Source organism: Hyperolius riggenbachi, chromosome 10 (genome assembly GCF_040937935.1).
Source record: "Hyperolius riggenbachi isolate aHypRig1 chromosome 10, aHypRig1.pri, whole genome shotgun sequence".
NCBI classification, from domain to species: Eukaryota; Metazoa; Chordata; class Amphibia; order Anura; family Hyperoliidae; genus Hyperolius; species Hyperolius riggenbachi.
Window position 1 is genome coordinate 183,799,219 of NC_090655.1, and position 16,261 is coordinate 183,815,479.

The 16,261-nt window shown below is 41.0% G+C and overlaps 2 long non-coding RNA genes across 2 annotated transcripts in view; one reads left to right on the plus strand and one right to left on the minus strand.

The window, feature by feature from the left end:
* The window catches only part of LOC137534042 (uncharacterized), a 136,590-nt gene that overhangs the window by 97,543 nt on the left and 22,786 nt on the right, over positions 1 to 16,261 (plus strand). The window lies entirely within an intron of this gene.
* LOC137534041 (uncharacterized) overlaps positions 11,501 to 16,261 on the minus strand; it is a 77,208-nt gene continuing 72,447 nt past the window's right edge. Inside the window, exon 4 of the long non-coding RNA XR_011024290.1 lies at positions 11,501 to 14,668. This is a non-coding gene — a long non-coding RNA (uncharacterized lncRNA). The remainder of the gene's footprint in view (positions 14,669 to 16,261) is intronic.

Here is a 16,261-nt window from a genome sequence, read left to right on the forward strand (position 1 = left end):
ACCATCCCTCAGTGGCCAGTCTGAACCTGAAGGCATGGCTTTTGAGCCCCGCCATTACTGAATCAAGGCCTTTCTGAAAAAGTAGTTTCTACCCTGCTTCATGCAAGGAAACATGTCACTTCCACTATCTATCTCAGGATTTGGAAAGTGTTTTGCGAATTTAACAAACAAAAATCTTGAGAAATTCTCTATCTTAAATAGTCTAGAATTCCTGCAGAAAGGGCTAGATATGGGTCTAAAATTTAACACCCTCAAGGTGCAGTTAGCAGCTCTGGGTGCATATTTTGATTTTCCTTTCACTTCAAATTCTTTGATTAAAAGGTTTATCAAGGCGGTCAAAAGGAAAACAGTGGCGAAGAAACCGACAGTTCCGCCTTGGGACTTGAATTTAGTTCTAAATTATCTTATTGCATTCCCCTTTGAGCCAATGGACCAAATCTCCATTAGGGACTTAATGCTAAAAACATGTCTGCTAGTAGCCGAGACTACAGCCAGGTGTATAGGGGAAATACAAGCATAAAGCCACCATTCATGTCTATCCAACCGGATAAAATCACATTTAAGTTGCCTCCCAAGTTTTCTCCAAAAGTTGTTACAGATTTCCACAGTGAACAGGAAATCTTTATCCCTTCTTTTTGTCTGAATCCTTCTAACCGAAAAGAGGAAAAGTTCAGTTCCCTGGATGTCAGGAAAATGATTTTGTTTTATTTAGACAAAACTGCAGAATGGAGAAAGGATAATTTATTTGTTCAGTTTCAGGGTGCTCATAAAGGGTTAAAAGCTTCCAAGAGTACTTTAAGTAACTGGTTAAAGTTATGAATAAGCAAAGCTTATGAAATTGCAGGTAAGCCAGCCCCTGTTAATGTCAAAGCATACTCCACTAGGACTGTCTCCTCTTCCTGGGCAGAAAGAAATTCAACCTCAGCACTCCAAATTTGTAAGGCTGCCACATGGTCCTCTTATTATACTTTCATAAAGCACTACCGTTTGCATTTACCAAGTCACCATGACTTGGGTTTTGGTTGTAAAGTGTTATCAGCAGTAGTCTCGCCCTATAGAGCTGTAATATTCTAACTCTCCTGGTTCAAACCCTGAGCAGAGGCGAGCAGAAGCCACTAATTACAGTTACTGGTAATTGGTTTTCTGCGTTGCCTCTGCAAAGGGTGAACCGACCCACCCAAATGTAACGGTAAGTCTCCTACTGAGTCAAGGTAATAGTCAATGCACTGAGGCTAGGTAGGAGGATGTGGCTATTTAGTTGTATCTTGTGCTTCCTGTCCCCTAGGCAGGCGGAGCTATCTCCTGGTTCAAACCCTTCGCAGAGGCAACGCAGAAAATTAATGTAATTAGTGGCTTTTTAAAAAAAGACTTTGATCCACACCTTAAAAGAACTCTGGCTCATGCCTTAAAGAAAACCTGAACTGAAAATGAAAAGTCAAATAAGCATACACAAGTCATACTTACCTTCCATGTAGTCTACTCCTCAGTGTCTTTCTCCTCTCCTGCGTCCTGTTTGTTCACTGTGATTAAGGGAATTTTCCGTCCTCCATTTTGAAATTGGCCATTACCCATAACAGCTTTCTGGTCAGCACACAGTTAAACTGTCACATCGCCCACTTGAGCCATAGGGAAACATGGACATTACCTGGTACATCAGTTTTCCTCTCAGCTATAACTGACAGCAACTAATATTTTACTGACAGCAACTGATATTTCAGATCTGACAAAATGTTGTCAGAACTGGAAGGGATTATTGTCAGAAGAAAATGTTGAGCTTCTAAGAGGAACTGATGGCAAGGTAACTATGGAATGCTCATTTGAAGTTACCTCATGTGTTTATTTAAAATATTTTTACTCAGTACAGGTTCTCTTTAATAAGGGTTTTAGGCTTTTTTTGGCACTTTCCTGCATCTTTTTACATTTACTTACTATTATTCAGATGAAGGAATACATTTTTAACTGGGCCCAATTAACTGGGCCCCTGACCTTGTTTATGCTCACTGCAGTGTGGAAGTGTGTGAGAGGGTAATGCATGCAAATTGTACAAGCAGGGTTTAAAGGGGCAGGTACCCAATTGGGTGTATAGATGTAAAACTTCATGCTTTTTATGGAATAAAAGGTTTATTTACTTTTTACTACTAGCGCTGATGATTTTACTTGTATATTAGTTTCTATACAGTACTCCAGGGATACTGCAATCCATTCAGCTGCTGCCAACCTCAGTCTGGAGCAGGTGTCTGTTACTAATAAGAATATATGACTGACTAGAAATCCCTTCTGCCTCTGGGCATAGGATGTATGTTATTTACACAATATCCAAAGCACAGAGAAATACACATCTGACTCGGAGTGTTAGGTAAGTATCCTTCCTAGCAATACAAAAATGTATAGAAACAACAAAAAGATAAATCCAGAAGATTGTTGACTCTGCATGTGTTTCTACCACATAATCCAGTAAGCCTGGGTGTTGCAATGCCATATCACCACTATTACATCTAACATGAATATGAGAAAAAGTCTTGTCTTGATGAAACTTGTTTCACTGTCAACAGTTTTATGTAAAAATCCATTTTCTGCTGTAGGCTGGGACACTGGTACAATTTTTTTTTATTACATTTCCCACATTTATGTAGTGTTGTTGTCATAAAACAGTCTTTTATGGAGTGCACAGAACTGCAAGCTCCTGTCCCTGTGGCCTAAGAACCTTATAATAAATACCCCAACTACAGACACTGTAGGGCCAGTTTGGTCAGATGCCTACTAACCTTTTAGTATATTTTAGGCTTGTGGGAGGAAACAACCAGAGGAAAACCACATAAGCACATGGTGAACTAGCAAGCTTTTGAGGAGCTCGTGCCCCTCACAGAAAGTCACACCAAGGACCCCAGTACTGCAAAACAACTGTAGTTAATGTTTCTACAATGTCAGAATCTGATTTCAGTTCCTTCTTGCTGTATAAATTCATTCGTGGCATAACTTAAAATTATTTCTACATTTATCAGTGTGTGTATTAACCTTCCTGGTGGTAACCCCGAACGTATTGTTTTGTTTTTTTTTTTGCTGCACGCACTTTGCTAGCTGCGTGAGCACACCAATTGCCGCCGCCCCGCGCCGATTCGCCACTATCCGCCGCGCCGCAGAGCCCCCCCCTAGACCCCATGCATTGCCTGGCCTATCATCGCCAGGCAGCGCTGAGGGGTGGATCGGGACTCCCTTAGATGTCACGACGTCCATGACGTCGGTGAAGTCATCCCACCCCGTCGCCATGGCGACGGGGGAAGCCCTCCAGGAAATCCCGTTCTTCGAACGGGATTTCCTGATCGCCAATCGCCGGAGGCGATCGAAGAGGGTAGGGGGATGCCGCTGCACAGCGGCTATCATGTAGCGAGCCCTAGGCTCGCTACATGATTTAAAAAAAAAAATTCAAAAAACCGGCTGCGCTGCCCCCTGGCGGTTTTTAATAGACTGCCAGGGAGGTTAAGATACCCATAGATATGAGATGACCATTCATTTTAGACACACTAAGCAATCCTTTGTGTACTAACCTGCATTAACCACTAGCACAGTGTGGCAAAAAATGGGGTGGCCATGAGCTTGAAGGTGGACACCAATAATGGGGCTGTGTCCAAACTATTGGAACTGTGGTAAGGAATTAAATAGATTATTTGTATTACTTTATGCATTTGAATTTGTATCTAGTGATCTACTGTTTTTGCTTATCCTTTTAGTATTTATTTTAATTGTTGCAGGGAAGCAAATCCTGCAGTAAGTTTTTAAAAAGATTTGTTTTCTTTGCAAATTTTCTTTTCTGTGCTGTTGCTAATTGGTTAATTTGTGGAAGGTGTAGTTAGTTTACCTGGTCTATATGTTTAATTGCAGGACTAAAGGCTCATACACACATCAGACTATAGTCTTTGGAAAATGAAAGATCACAGACCAATCTTATCACCCTTCATGTAGTATGAGAGCCATGCCTACACAGTCTTTTCTATGGAGCTGAACTCCCCACCAGATAGAAATCTTTGCAAGATGCTGCACACACAGATGCTGTACAGACACAAAAGATCAGTATCTGCAAAAGATCTGTTCCTGCTAAAGATCCGTTCCTGCAAATTGCAATGATAGTCTATGAGATCTGCAGATCATCATACACACATGATTTAACTGACATTCATCTGCAGATCAGATCCACCAGGATGGATTTTCAGATCTGCAGATGATTGCTTGATCTGCAGATGAATGTCAGTTAAATCGTGTGTGTATGATGATCTGCAGATCTCATAGACCAGGGGTCCTCAAACGTTTTGGGTTGAGGGCCGGGTCAACATACTGCAGACAGCTGAGGGGCCGGAGTATACATTAAATGATGTAGGAGTCTTTGCGGGCCAGACAGTGAAGCAAACCCAGGTGACAGCCTGCAGTGGACAGCAGTGTCACCTGATGTGGAATTTCATTGGAAAACCAGCGAATTACTGCTTTCTGGCTTCCATGTGGATGGGTGGTGCCAGCACTGCTATTCTGTGTGCGGACCCCCAGTATTTAAAGATGTAGCTGACTACATCTATAAGTAATACATTTTGTGTGTGGGGGCCATTAAAAAAACATCAGGGGGCCACATTCGGCCCGCGGGCCTTAGTTTGAGGACCACTGTCATAGACTATGGATGCAATTTGCAGGAACGGATCTTTGTACAGCATCTTTGTGTGCAGCATCTTGCAAAGATTTTTTCTGATGTGGAGTTCAGTTCCATAGAAAAGACTGTGTAGAGTATGGCTCTCATACTACATGAAGGGTGGTAAGATTGGTCTGTGATCTTTCATTTTCCAAAGACTATAATCTGATGTGTGTATGCACCTTAACACTGAGGTTTCTCAGTCTGTGTCTTTATTTGTAAGCAATGCAAATTAAGTGAAACAAAGGCATCAGAAACAGACATTGGAATACAGGCACATTGGATGGATGAATAGTAGATATGACTAGATGGCAAATTCGGAGAGTTAAGGTGGCCACACACCATACAATAAAATGATCCAATTTTACAGTAATTTGATAAAAACGATCGTATTTCTCGGAAAATAATCAAAAGCTTTTTTTCCATTTGACTGAAAAATCTGATCGGATTTCCCATTTTTTTTTCGATTTAAATCGATCCGGGATGCCAGATATTACTCTTCAATTTCTACTAAAGATTGTATGGTGTGTGTTGGATTGTTAATTTATTAATATACACACCCTAGCAATTTTCTCTGCATTTCCAATCATTTGTATCATAATTGAGGAAAAAATTGAACATAGTTGTGTGGTACATTGGTCATATTTTTGAAATGTTACAATCAGTCAGAAAAATTGATTGCAATTCTTGAACAGATGTTTAAAAAATTGTATGGTGTGTGGCCACCTTTACCGTGTGTTAAGAAAAGACTGATCAAATAAAAAAGGAGATGTCTGTATGTTTGTTAAAACCTCTTGAGGGCTCGTTAACATTGCGTTCTGCTCGTGTTAGTGTTCGCCTTGGGGGTTTTTTTGTCTTTTTTTCGTTTCCCGGTGCTTGGGTTTTTGTGAAAAGAGCTTTTCTAAGCGCTTTTCCCGAGCGTTTTTTTTAATTCACTCCCTGATGCAAGTCAGAAAGTGAACTCTTTGACCCGGAAAAGAATAAATACAATGTATTTATTCTTTAAAACGCGAACGCAATAGCCCCACAAAGCAATTTTGTGAGCATTTAGCGCTCTTCCTATACTGTACCTTCCATTATAGTGAAATCGCTCCCAAAATAGTCCAAGCACCGCTTTGCTGAATGCACACCGCACGAACCGCACTGATATGAACCTTCTCACAGATATTCACTGCAGAAGTGTTTTTGGGGCGATTTTGAAAATTGCTTGCGCTCAAAAAAAGGGCAAAAATGCCCCTAGTGTGAACGAGCCCATATACCTGGTTATGAGGCTAGGTTCACAGTGGTCTGTTGCATAACGCATGTGTTATAACGCAATATAATGACTGTGAACTGCAATAGAGACTAGGAAATAGATTTTAATACAAAGACTGCATGCGGTGAGTTAGAATAACACAATCCATTACAATGCAGTACTGTGAACAGCCCCATAGATTTGTACGGGCAGTGGGTTGACACACAGAATTATTTTGCAATGCAACTGACCACTGTGAACAGTGCCTGAAGGAAGAAATGGCTGAGGATTGTGACAGTGTGGAATCTGTATACTGAGTTATTGAAAATGTGCGGGTGCAGAACAACAATGTACCTAATTTCTATTTATTTATTTTCCCCTGGTTCCCTATGACTGGTGTACAGCTAAAACATTTCCCAAACTTTTTTTAAAGAAATAAATGGAAAATCAGAGGCAGGTATGCAAAGGTATCCTAAGGGATACTGTGCAAAGGTATCCTAACAATAAGAATAACAATAATATTTTTATAGTGCTTTTCTCCCTGGGGACTCAAAGCGATGTGATTATGCAGTCTCAAAGGCTCGGGAAAAGAGGTGAGTTTTTAACCTTTTTTTAAGCTGTCTAGAGAAGGAGCCTCTCGTACTGATTGTGGAAGTGAGTTCCATAGAGTAGGGACTGCATAGGAAAAGGCCCAAGCACCAAATGTTAAGTGTGTCCTGGGAATAACCAGCTTCATCTTGTTGGCAGAGCGGAGGGTGCGTGGAGGGGGATAAGGTTCCAATAGATCCGCTATGTATTTGGGTCCCATGTGGTTTAGAGCCTTGAATGTCTGCAGGCAGATCTTAAAGAGAAACTCCAACCAAGAATTGAACTTTATCCCAATCAGTAGCTGATACCCCCTTTTACATGAGAAATAGAATGATTTTCACAAACAGACCATCAGGGGGCGCTGTGTGACTAATTTTGTGCTGAAACCCCTCCCACAAGAGGCTCTGAATACCGCGGTACTCTGGGCAAACTGCCACAATGTAACAATGTTCACAGACAGGAAATGGCTGTTTAAAGCTGTCTGTAACAGCCAGAGCAGCTAGAAACAGCTACATAACTTGCCCACAGTAACAATGTCACCATGTAATACATGTCAGAATGTGAATCTGGGAGAGGAAAGATTTTACAATGAGCAAACACTGACTAAATCATTTATACATAATTATTGTAAAAATGAAGCACTTTTTTTTATTAAATTATTTTCACTGGAGTTCCTCTTTAAAATGGATTCTCCTTTGTACTAGCAACCAATGAAGAGTTTGTGTAACGATCGGTGTAACACAGAGAGGGTCTGATTATTGGTGATCTGCAGTATCACCAAGAATACAGATATATACCCGATTATTGATGATCTGCAGTATCACCGATAATCAGATATATCGCTAACCTCTGGACACCGGATAGATATGAGTGTTTTGGTGCAACAGTAAATACTTTGAGAGCAATACCTGGAGAACAGGTATCAGAGCAGTAAGCTAAACTGCAAAAGAGAACAAGTGCCTTCCAGTAACCTGAGAATCTCCTGAAGGGAGGAGCCAGGCCAGGAGATGGAAGGACCAGAGCGTTAGTGACACCAATAGGAGAGTGTCACTAATGATCTGTGAACTATCTCTAAGGTAGGGAGATAGCTCTCGAGGTCGGGCAAGCCAGGTCGGCAACACACGGACAGATAAGTACAAAGACAGGAGACAGAGTCAGTAATCCCTAAGACATGCAGAGTTTGGCAACAGAATATCAGATATAGCGAAGTACTAAATCAGTAATCAGAAGAGTGGTCAGGAAAGCAGAAGGTCATAACAGATAATAAACAATGCCTAGTCTTGGTGTGAGCTCCGTGATCATCAACACCCTGGAACTAGTCTGAAGTATAACAAAATGATAATACAATTCCCTAGTCTGGGTGTGAGGTCCGTGATCATCAACACCCTGGAACTAGTCTGAAGTATAACAGAATGATAATACAATTCCCTAGTCTGGGTGTGAGGTCCGTGATCATCAACACCCTGGAACTAGTCTGAAGTATAACAGAATGATAATACAAGTCCCTAATCTGGGTGTGAGGTCCGTGATCATCAACACCCTGGAACTAGTCTGGATATAACAACTGGTAACACAGAATCTAACAAAAGGTCTGAGTGCTTCCACGTAGTGATCGCAACGGCAGACAACCAGTGAATGACCAGCACCCGGTATATATAGCACAGTGCTCTCCAGCGCCTCCCCTAAGTGCTGGACCAATGGGAACTGGTTGAATCGTCAGCTGACCGGCTAGGTCAGCTGACTCCCTTCTGGCTGTCATAAAAGTTCTGCCTCCCAGCGCGCGCGCGTGCGCGTCCTTCTGAACCTGTGTAGACTATCAGTCCCAGCCACACCAGCCATGTGTTGTGTACCACCCGCCGCGCTGGACGCGGAACCAGCCGCACCGCTATCAGGGCATGTGGCGGTTTCTCCGTGTTCAGCCATAATGGTAGATGTAGGCCTACGCGTGCAAACCGCTGTGTTGGACGCGGAATCAGCCGCCTTGTTCTGAACACACGCGGCGGCTTTTCCGCGTTTTCTCACAGTTTGCAGTACTGGGGTGATGTGTGAGCTGAGGTGGGCATTGGCTAGGAGTCTGGCTGCAGCATTCTGTACTAGTTGTAGGGGGCGCAGAACCTTATCTGTAGGGTTCTGTAGATCCAATGAACAGGGCATTGCAGTAGTCTAGGCGGGAGGATATGAATGCATGAACCAGGGCAGGTAGGTCTTCAGCTGGGATAAGGTGTTTGATTCTCGCTATATTTCTTAGATGGAAGAAGGAAGACTTGACGACAGCTGATACCTGCTGTCTGAGTTTTAGATTTCCATCCAGGATCACCCCAAGGTTTCGCACAGAGTCTTTATACTGTACGGTATTTCCCCCAATTGCTAGTTTGAGGTGGTGAGCATTTTGAACTTTATCCATCATGTGTGAAGGTTTCGCACAGAGTCTTTATACTGTACGGTATTTCCCCCAATTGCTAGTTTGAGGTGGTGAGCATTTTGAACTTTATCCATCATGTGTGGACCACCTACCACCAACACCTCAGTTTTGTCAGAGTTCAGCTTCAACCAGCTGGTGTTCATCCATCTTTGTAAATCCACTAGACACACATTTATGGATGCTGATGGGTCTTGGGTGCCAGGCTTGAAGGACAGATACAGTTATGTGTCATCTGCATAACAATGATATCCTAGGCCATAGTTCTGGATTATTTTTCCCAGTGGGAGCATGTAGACTGCAAAGAGTAATGGTGATAGCACAGAACCCTGTGGAACTCCATAGGCAAGTGGCACTGGATTAGAGTAGTGTGTGCCCAGACATACTTGCTGTGTCCTGCCAGATAGGAAGGTCTGAAACCAGCTAAGAACAGTACCCCTTAGGCCACAGAAATTCTTCAGTCGCTGGATGAGTATTTCGTGATCCACAGTATTAAATGCTGCAGACAAGTCAAGAAGAATCAGAATTGAGCAATCACCCTTGTCCCTTGCAGTATCCTAAAGGGTGCTATGCATAATTAAAGAGCATTGTAACGATCGGTGTCAGCACACAGAGAAAATCTGATTATTGGTGATCTGCAGTATCACCAAGAATACAGATATATACCTGATTATTGATGATCTGCAGAATCACTGATAATCTAAGTATAACTAACCTCTGGACACCTATATAGTGTGAGTGTTTGGTGCAACAGTAATGACTTTAAGACCACCCGAGGAGCAGGTGGTCATTGGCAGTATGGGCGATACTGCCTTCTGAGACCTTCCAGCAGCCTGAGACCTCCCAAAGGGTGGAGTCCCAGGCTGAAAGTAGGAAGAACCTGTGAGTGAGTGACACCTGAAGGTGGATGTCACTAGCAGGTCTGGAGACTATCTCTTAAGGAGAGAGATAGCTCTCAAGGTCGGGCAAGCCAGGTCGGCAACACACGGACAGACAAGGTACAGAGACAGAAGGCTGATTCAGTATCCAAATGCAGGCAGGGTTGGCAACAGATAAACAGATGTGCGGAGGTACCGAATCAGAAAGCAGAGGGATAGTCAGCAATATAATATGATGGTACACAGTATCCCTAGTCTTGGGTGTGAGGTCCGTGGTCTCGACACACTGGAACTAGTCTGAAGTATAACAGAATGATAACACAAAGTCCCTAATCTTGGGTGTGAGGTCCGTGGTCTCGACACCCTGGAACTAGTCTGAAGTATAACAGAATGATAACACCAAGTCCCTAATCTTGGGTGTGAGGTCCGTGGTCTCGACATCCTGGAACTAGTCTGAAGTATAACAGAATGATAACACAAAGTCCCTAATCTTGGATGTGAGGTCCGTGGTCTTGACACCCTGGAACTAGTCTGAAGTATAACACAACGATAAACAGAAGTAACCTGGCTCAGTGTGAATTTCCAGGTCTTCCTGGTTCTAACACACTGTAGGATCTGACTAAGGTCTGAGTGCTTCCACGTAAGTGTTCGCAATGGCAGACAACCTGAGACTGACCAGCACTGACTATATATAGAGCAGCGCTCTCCGGCGCCACCCATCAGTGATTGACCAATAGTCACTTGCTCTGAGGTCAGCTGACCAACCTGGTCAGCTGATTCCTCCTCGGCTGTCATAAAGGCTCTGCCTCTCAGCGCGAGCGCGCGTATTTCTCAATCTGTGTGAACTAACAGACTCAGCCACACCAGACACACGCTGCTGCGTGCAAACCGCCGCGCTGGATGCGGAATCAGCCGCCTTGCTGTTAGTACATGCGGCGGCTTTTCCGCGTTCCATTACAAGCATAGAATCATTTCATTTTAGTTAAACAGCATGGGTTCACCAAACACAGGTACTGTCTCACCGACATGCTCAGCTTTTATGACATGGTAGACCTTTTTTGCCACCAGACCTGCCTTAATTCTTCATGCTTTACCTCAGAGATTTTTGGTCCACATTGACATGATTACATCATGCAGTTTCTTCAAATGTATCAGCTGCACATCCACAATGTAAATCACCAGTACCCCACATTATATGGGAAACACTGCTTTATTATGTGTGGGGGGGATTGCTCATGTGGTGTTTTTGTTTAGGGATGGGGGGGGGGACACATTGTCTAATTAACCTTGCCTGTTTTTTGGGGAGGAAACTCAGGCCCACTGCCTTTGAGTTATGCTATTACATAACAAATGTTACCTAAAGTTCACAACTATACTACAAATTATGCTTTTTGAGAAGACATGAAATGTACATACAGAGTTCAGAGAGTGGCAACAGGGCCCCTAGACATGCACCAGGTCTTAGGTACATACCTATGTTGCCCTATAGGTTATCCAGCTCTGATTTAGGTCCACTTTACTGGTGTCAGCCTGCAGTTGTCCCAGATATGACATAAGGTGCAAAAGCCTTCTTGGTTCTCAAGGTCATTAATCATCCAAAATTCTTGGTGCATTGATGCAATTTAGTTAATGATGATGATGTTAATAAAAACACTTACAGGTAAGTTTCTCAAGGAGACACATTTATTTGTAGAAAAAGTACTACAAGTTACAATAAGTTCACAAACAGCATTGTTATATAGTATATACTAAAACTGAATCCCTTTTTCTTTGCATTAATCCTTCTTGGTGCTTACAAAAACCTGCTCACTGCCCTTGAATAATAAAGTGCTGGCCACTCACAGCCATTTTCAGGAAGACATCTGATAATAATCAAAGTGTAAAATCTGTAGAACTATGACTCTCAAAGGAAAAAGCAAATAATTTTAATTGTTTTTGAAAGCCAAATGTGACACTTTTTTAAGGCCTCATGCACATGCATCATCTTGGCATCTAAAAAAATAATCTGTAGAGCGCCAGTTTCAGCCATCAACAAAGAATTTTAACAGCACACTTCTTTGCAGCCCTTCCAAACATCCTGCAGCTCGAGTCTGAGAAATATTTAGCACAGATCATTATGGAGTGCTGACTGTAATTTTCAGTAAATGTTAAGTAACCTTTTATCTATAGGCAAGCAAGGCTATATATGTTAGTTTACCTTCAGAGATCAATGAAATGAAGGTACTGCTAGGTGTTTTGAAGAACACAACAGCTGCTCATCAGCTTTTACACCGCTACCATCAAACCCACCCTTTGCTCCTGCGTCATCATCTGGTATATAGGGGCAACCACAAACATAGGTCCATCTCTGCCAATTCTAGACCTCTTGCATACTGCCAGAATGAACACAAGGGCCACCAGAATTTTGCATGACCCCTCCCACCCAGGCATTCACTTCTTTGAGCTCCTCCTATCAGTCCGCCATTACACAACCATTCCATCAATTCTGTCCAGAACCACCATGCGCAGGAGCACCTTCTCCTGCTGAACTGTAGTCCTGCTCTTCCCCCAACACCCCACCCCCCAGGTCTGTCAGACTGAGGCACTCCCTACCTTGGACAGCATAATTTCCCAAGACATCCACTCTGAACTTCCAAGTACTCCTGTGCAGTACTTGCTTCACACCCTAGTTTTAGAGTTCTTGCTTGTCTCATTTGCTCTACATTTATGCTTCTCATGTTGTCTATGCTATGTCTGTCTTATGTACCGCTGGCATTGCTATGTAAATTTCATTGGCTCCTGACCCTGTCATACCCTGTCATCACCGTGAGCCAATCACAGTGATCACTGCTTTTATTTGAGGAAAAAAAAGTCTCTGGTCCTTAAGGGGCCAGAGACCCACGGTATGGAAGAGTTTACTCAGAGAGTACGGGCCAAATTGAATAAGTTATTTACCCACACAAATTGTTAACTACACACCGCTATTATAGAAGGCTGCAAATAATGTAGGTGTATGGTTGGTTAAAATGTTCTTCTGCTGCTAAGTTTACAAGGTTTATCAATTTTGAGCTGTGATAGGTCAGCAACTTTGTACAGCTTTGTAAATGAAGACATTAAGACCTTAAAGGACAACTGAGGTGGCATGTGACATAATGAGACAGACATGATAGACATAGTCAAGCACAGAAATGACTATGCTGTGTTCCTTTTTTTCCTTCTCTGCCTAAAAGAGTTAAAGATCAGGAATGAAAGTGACAGTTTCTGTCCAGGTCGGGACTGGGTCGCACTATAGCGTAACCCTCACTAATAAGGAATTACAGCCATAAAACTGTCAGTAAATGGCTTCTGAGAGCAGGAAAGAGATAAAAAGGGTCAATAGTTCATAGATTTGAGCTCTGGTATACTTCAATGCATGGGTCATTCAGCAGAGATAATGAAACTCTAAAATGTAAAAACTAGATTTAAATATAAAATAAATCTGTGGGATATCTAAAAAGTCATTTTAGGAGGAGGATAGATATAATTGTTTATATCATCAGTTCATTTTCACCTCGTATGTCCTTTAATTAGCCTGTCTCTAACTGGATATGAAGTTGCTTTTAGCGCTTCATAAAAACATGGTTGAGGTAATAAAAAAAAAATAGCAAGTGCTGCCCTTTCAGATCTGATGCAGAGATAACCAATGCAACTTGTCACCCATAAGAGCTTATTGGCAAGATAGGGAGTATTTGTGTGGGAGGTATTTACAAGCAGTTCTAGGGACACCAAGTATGTTCCTCTCAGAAGCTCACCATTTTCTTTGAATAATGATTCCTTCCAATTCTGACTAGATCTAGTCAGACTTGTCTCTCCAGATGCTGAAAGCCTTAGGGCCCTTTTTCATTGTATCAGTTGCTTTTAGTTCTCTGTCTGAGCCCAACCCAATTCCGGGCATGACCCAGTCATGCTTGGCGAAATAAACTTGATTCTGATTCTGATAGTTATAACTGAAAGACAACTGATGTGCAAGGTAATGTTCATGTTTACTTATAACTCAAGTGGGCGATATTACATGTTAAACAGAGTGCTGACCTGGAAGCTGTTAGGGGGTCATCGGCATTTTAAAATGGAGGACAGAGAATTCCATTGATCAAAGTGCACAAACAGGAAACAGAAGAGAAGAAATACATTGAAAAGCAGACTGTGCAGGAGGTAAGTATGACGTGTGAATATTTATACTGACTTTTAATTTATTTTACTACACCTGTTTTGTAAATAAGCTCTTATGAGAAAACATCTCAAAGCGTGGCACTGTTCAGAGGGAGCTATAGTCACAATGTTTTTGTTTCTGATTGAATTGTGGGCTGAAAAGTCTTGAGATGGCTCCTGTTATGCTTGCCTAGGGACACTACAAGAGACTCCATTCTTCAGCTCCATTTTTCAGACTGGCGCATACAAGCTAATATTAGTAAATGTGCATGAGGCCCTAGAGTGCTGTCAGTTCTATAGACTTTTTCATAAAACATTTCACAACACCTGAATAGATGTCCAGCAAACCATCAGATGCAATACTGTTCCCTTGCAACTGGAAAAATTGTTTGAAAAATAATGTGATCACAAAATGTGTTAAGCCCTTATACAGCTACAAAATGATCTGTGCTATAAATAGTGCATTGTGAATCAAAACTTTTTACTTTTCAGTAATACACTGTAAAAAGTACACAAAGCCCTCAGGATTAAGGAGAGATGAAGTTCTGTTCCTCGCTATAGTAATAAAAACTTTTGATATATATAAAATTGTATTAATTTATTAAGTGCTGCAGGTTCAATAAAGTGCTGAAATCGCTAACAAATTTTCTTTAAAAGCACCCTGCAGCCCATACGTTGCAGATGACTTCTTTGCTCTCTGTCAGTGACTCCTATTTTGACAATAAAAATCACATGTAAAATAGTTATTAAATGTAGTCTACAATGAATACAGTATTACTTCATATCTATCGTATAATAGGCTACTTTAATCAATGTGTTGTTTTCCCTTACACATTGTGGTGTAGACATAACATAGTGTCAGAATATTACAACTTACAAAGGCTATGAGGGACCTGCCTTTATAAGGGCTAAATTCAGCCAGTGATGTCCAAGAAATGGCAAGACATACTGCCAAATAATTGGTAACTAGGAAAACTGGAGTCAAACGCATTTTTCTTAGAATATACGAACCATAACAAACCCATCTTCAGCCAAAAAATCTTTCCTTTATAGTACTGGATAGAATGAGGAAGGCTTGGAATCTCTACCAGCTGGTAACTTCTGTCTGTGTTCTTGGACAAGACATGAGGGCCAAAAAATTACTTTTTTATTGCTGACTCTATCCCTTCTGAAGAAAATCCGACTGCACAGGAAGTGAAGAAACTTTCTTCAAGTAAACATTTTTAAAAAGTTATGGGTGATATTTAACTTTAGACATGTAAATTTGAAACATTACTTATAAATATTACATGCTTAAAATGTGCAGCCTGAAGGCAGAGTTCCGAATAATCTACTAGATCAGATTGCAGAATCCTACAAACTGCTAAGTAAGGCAGGAGCATATTGCTTCTTTTTTCTCTTCCAAAGTACTGAGATAAAACTTCATCCTATTTACTACAGGTGTCAAAGCAAACCTCCAATTATAAATATTCGGAAAATTAGCTTTTCATTCACACAAATCAGAAATTTACAAAGCATAAGAAAAAAAGCCCTATAAACATAAAAAAAATCAATAATATTGGACTAAAAGAATGGATCCTATTTATTAAATGGTTAATGGGCCAGCAAGCATCAGTGATTATTAATAATTCTGCAAAGACAAGGTTTTTTAAAACACACATCATAACGGCACAACCCTTATTTCTTGAACCATTTGGCAACCTTCACCATTGACTGACTTGGCTCAGGTGAGGGCTGTAAACCCATGTCTTCTAATAGCAGTCAATGCTGCTTTTATTTAAAAAAAAAAGTTTAAGGAAGGCATTTTTGTAAATGAAGAAATCATTATATATTCTGTATTTATTATATGAATAATTTTATATAGAATTTGGTAAATTAAATGACAGTGAAAACTAGTTGTAAGTTTTTATGGAGCATAACATTTGTTTTTATATTTATATGCAGTATTTATATATTTGTCTCAAAATGTGACATCTTCAAAGACAAATTTGTATGAATAAACACCTAATTATTAATATATTATTGTTTGTAACACAATGTTTTGAATAAAGCGCCATAAATAATCAAAAAGATAATGTACAGTAGATATAGAAATAAGTTCCCCCCATCCCCCCCCCCAAAAAAAACAAAAAAACAAACAAACAAACAAAACAATCATATGTTGCTTTGCAGCCTGAAATTGTTTTAATGATCCTTTATCCATCTTTGTGATGCTGAATTTTTTTTAACTGTTTCTATATCATATATAAGTTGCATGTAAAAACGGCAGGAAAACGTTCGTTTTGTATATCTTCATTTAGTGC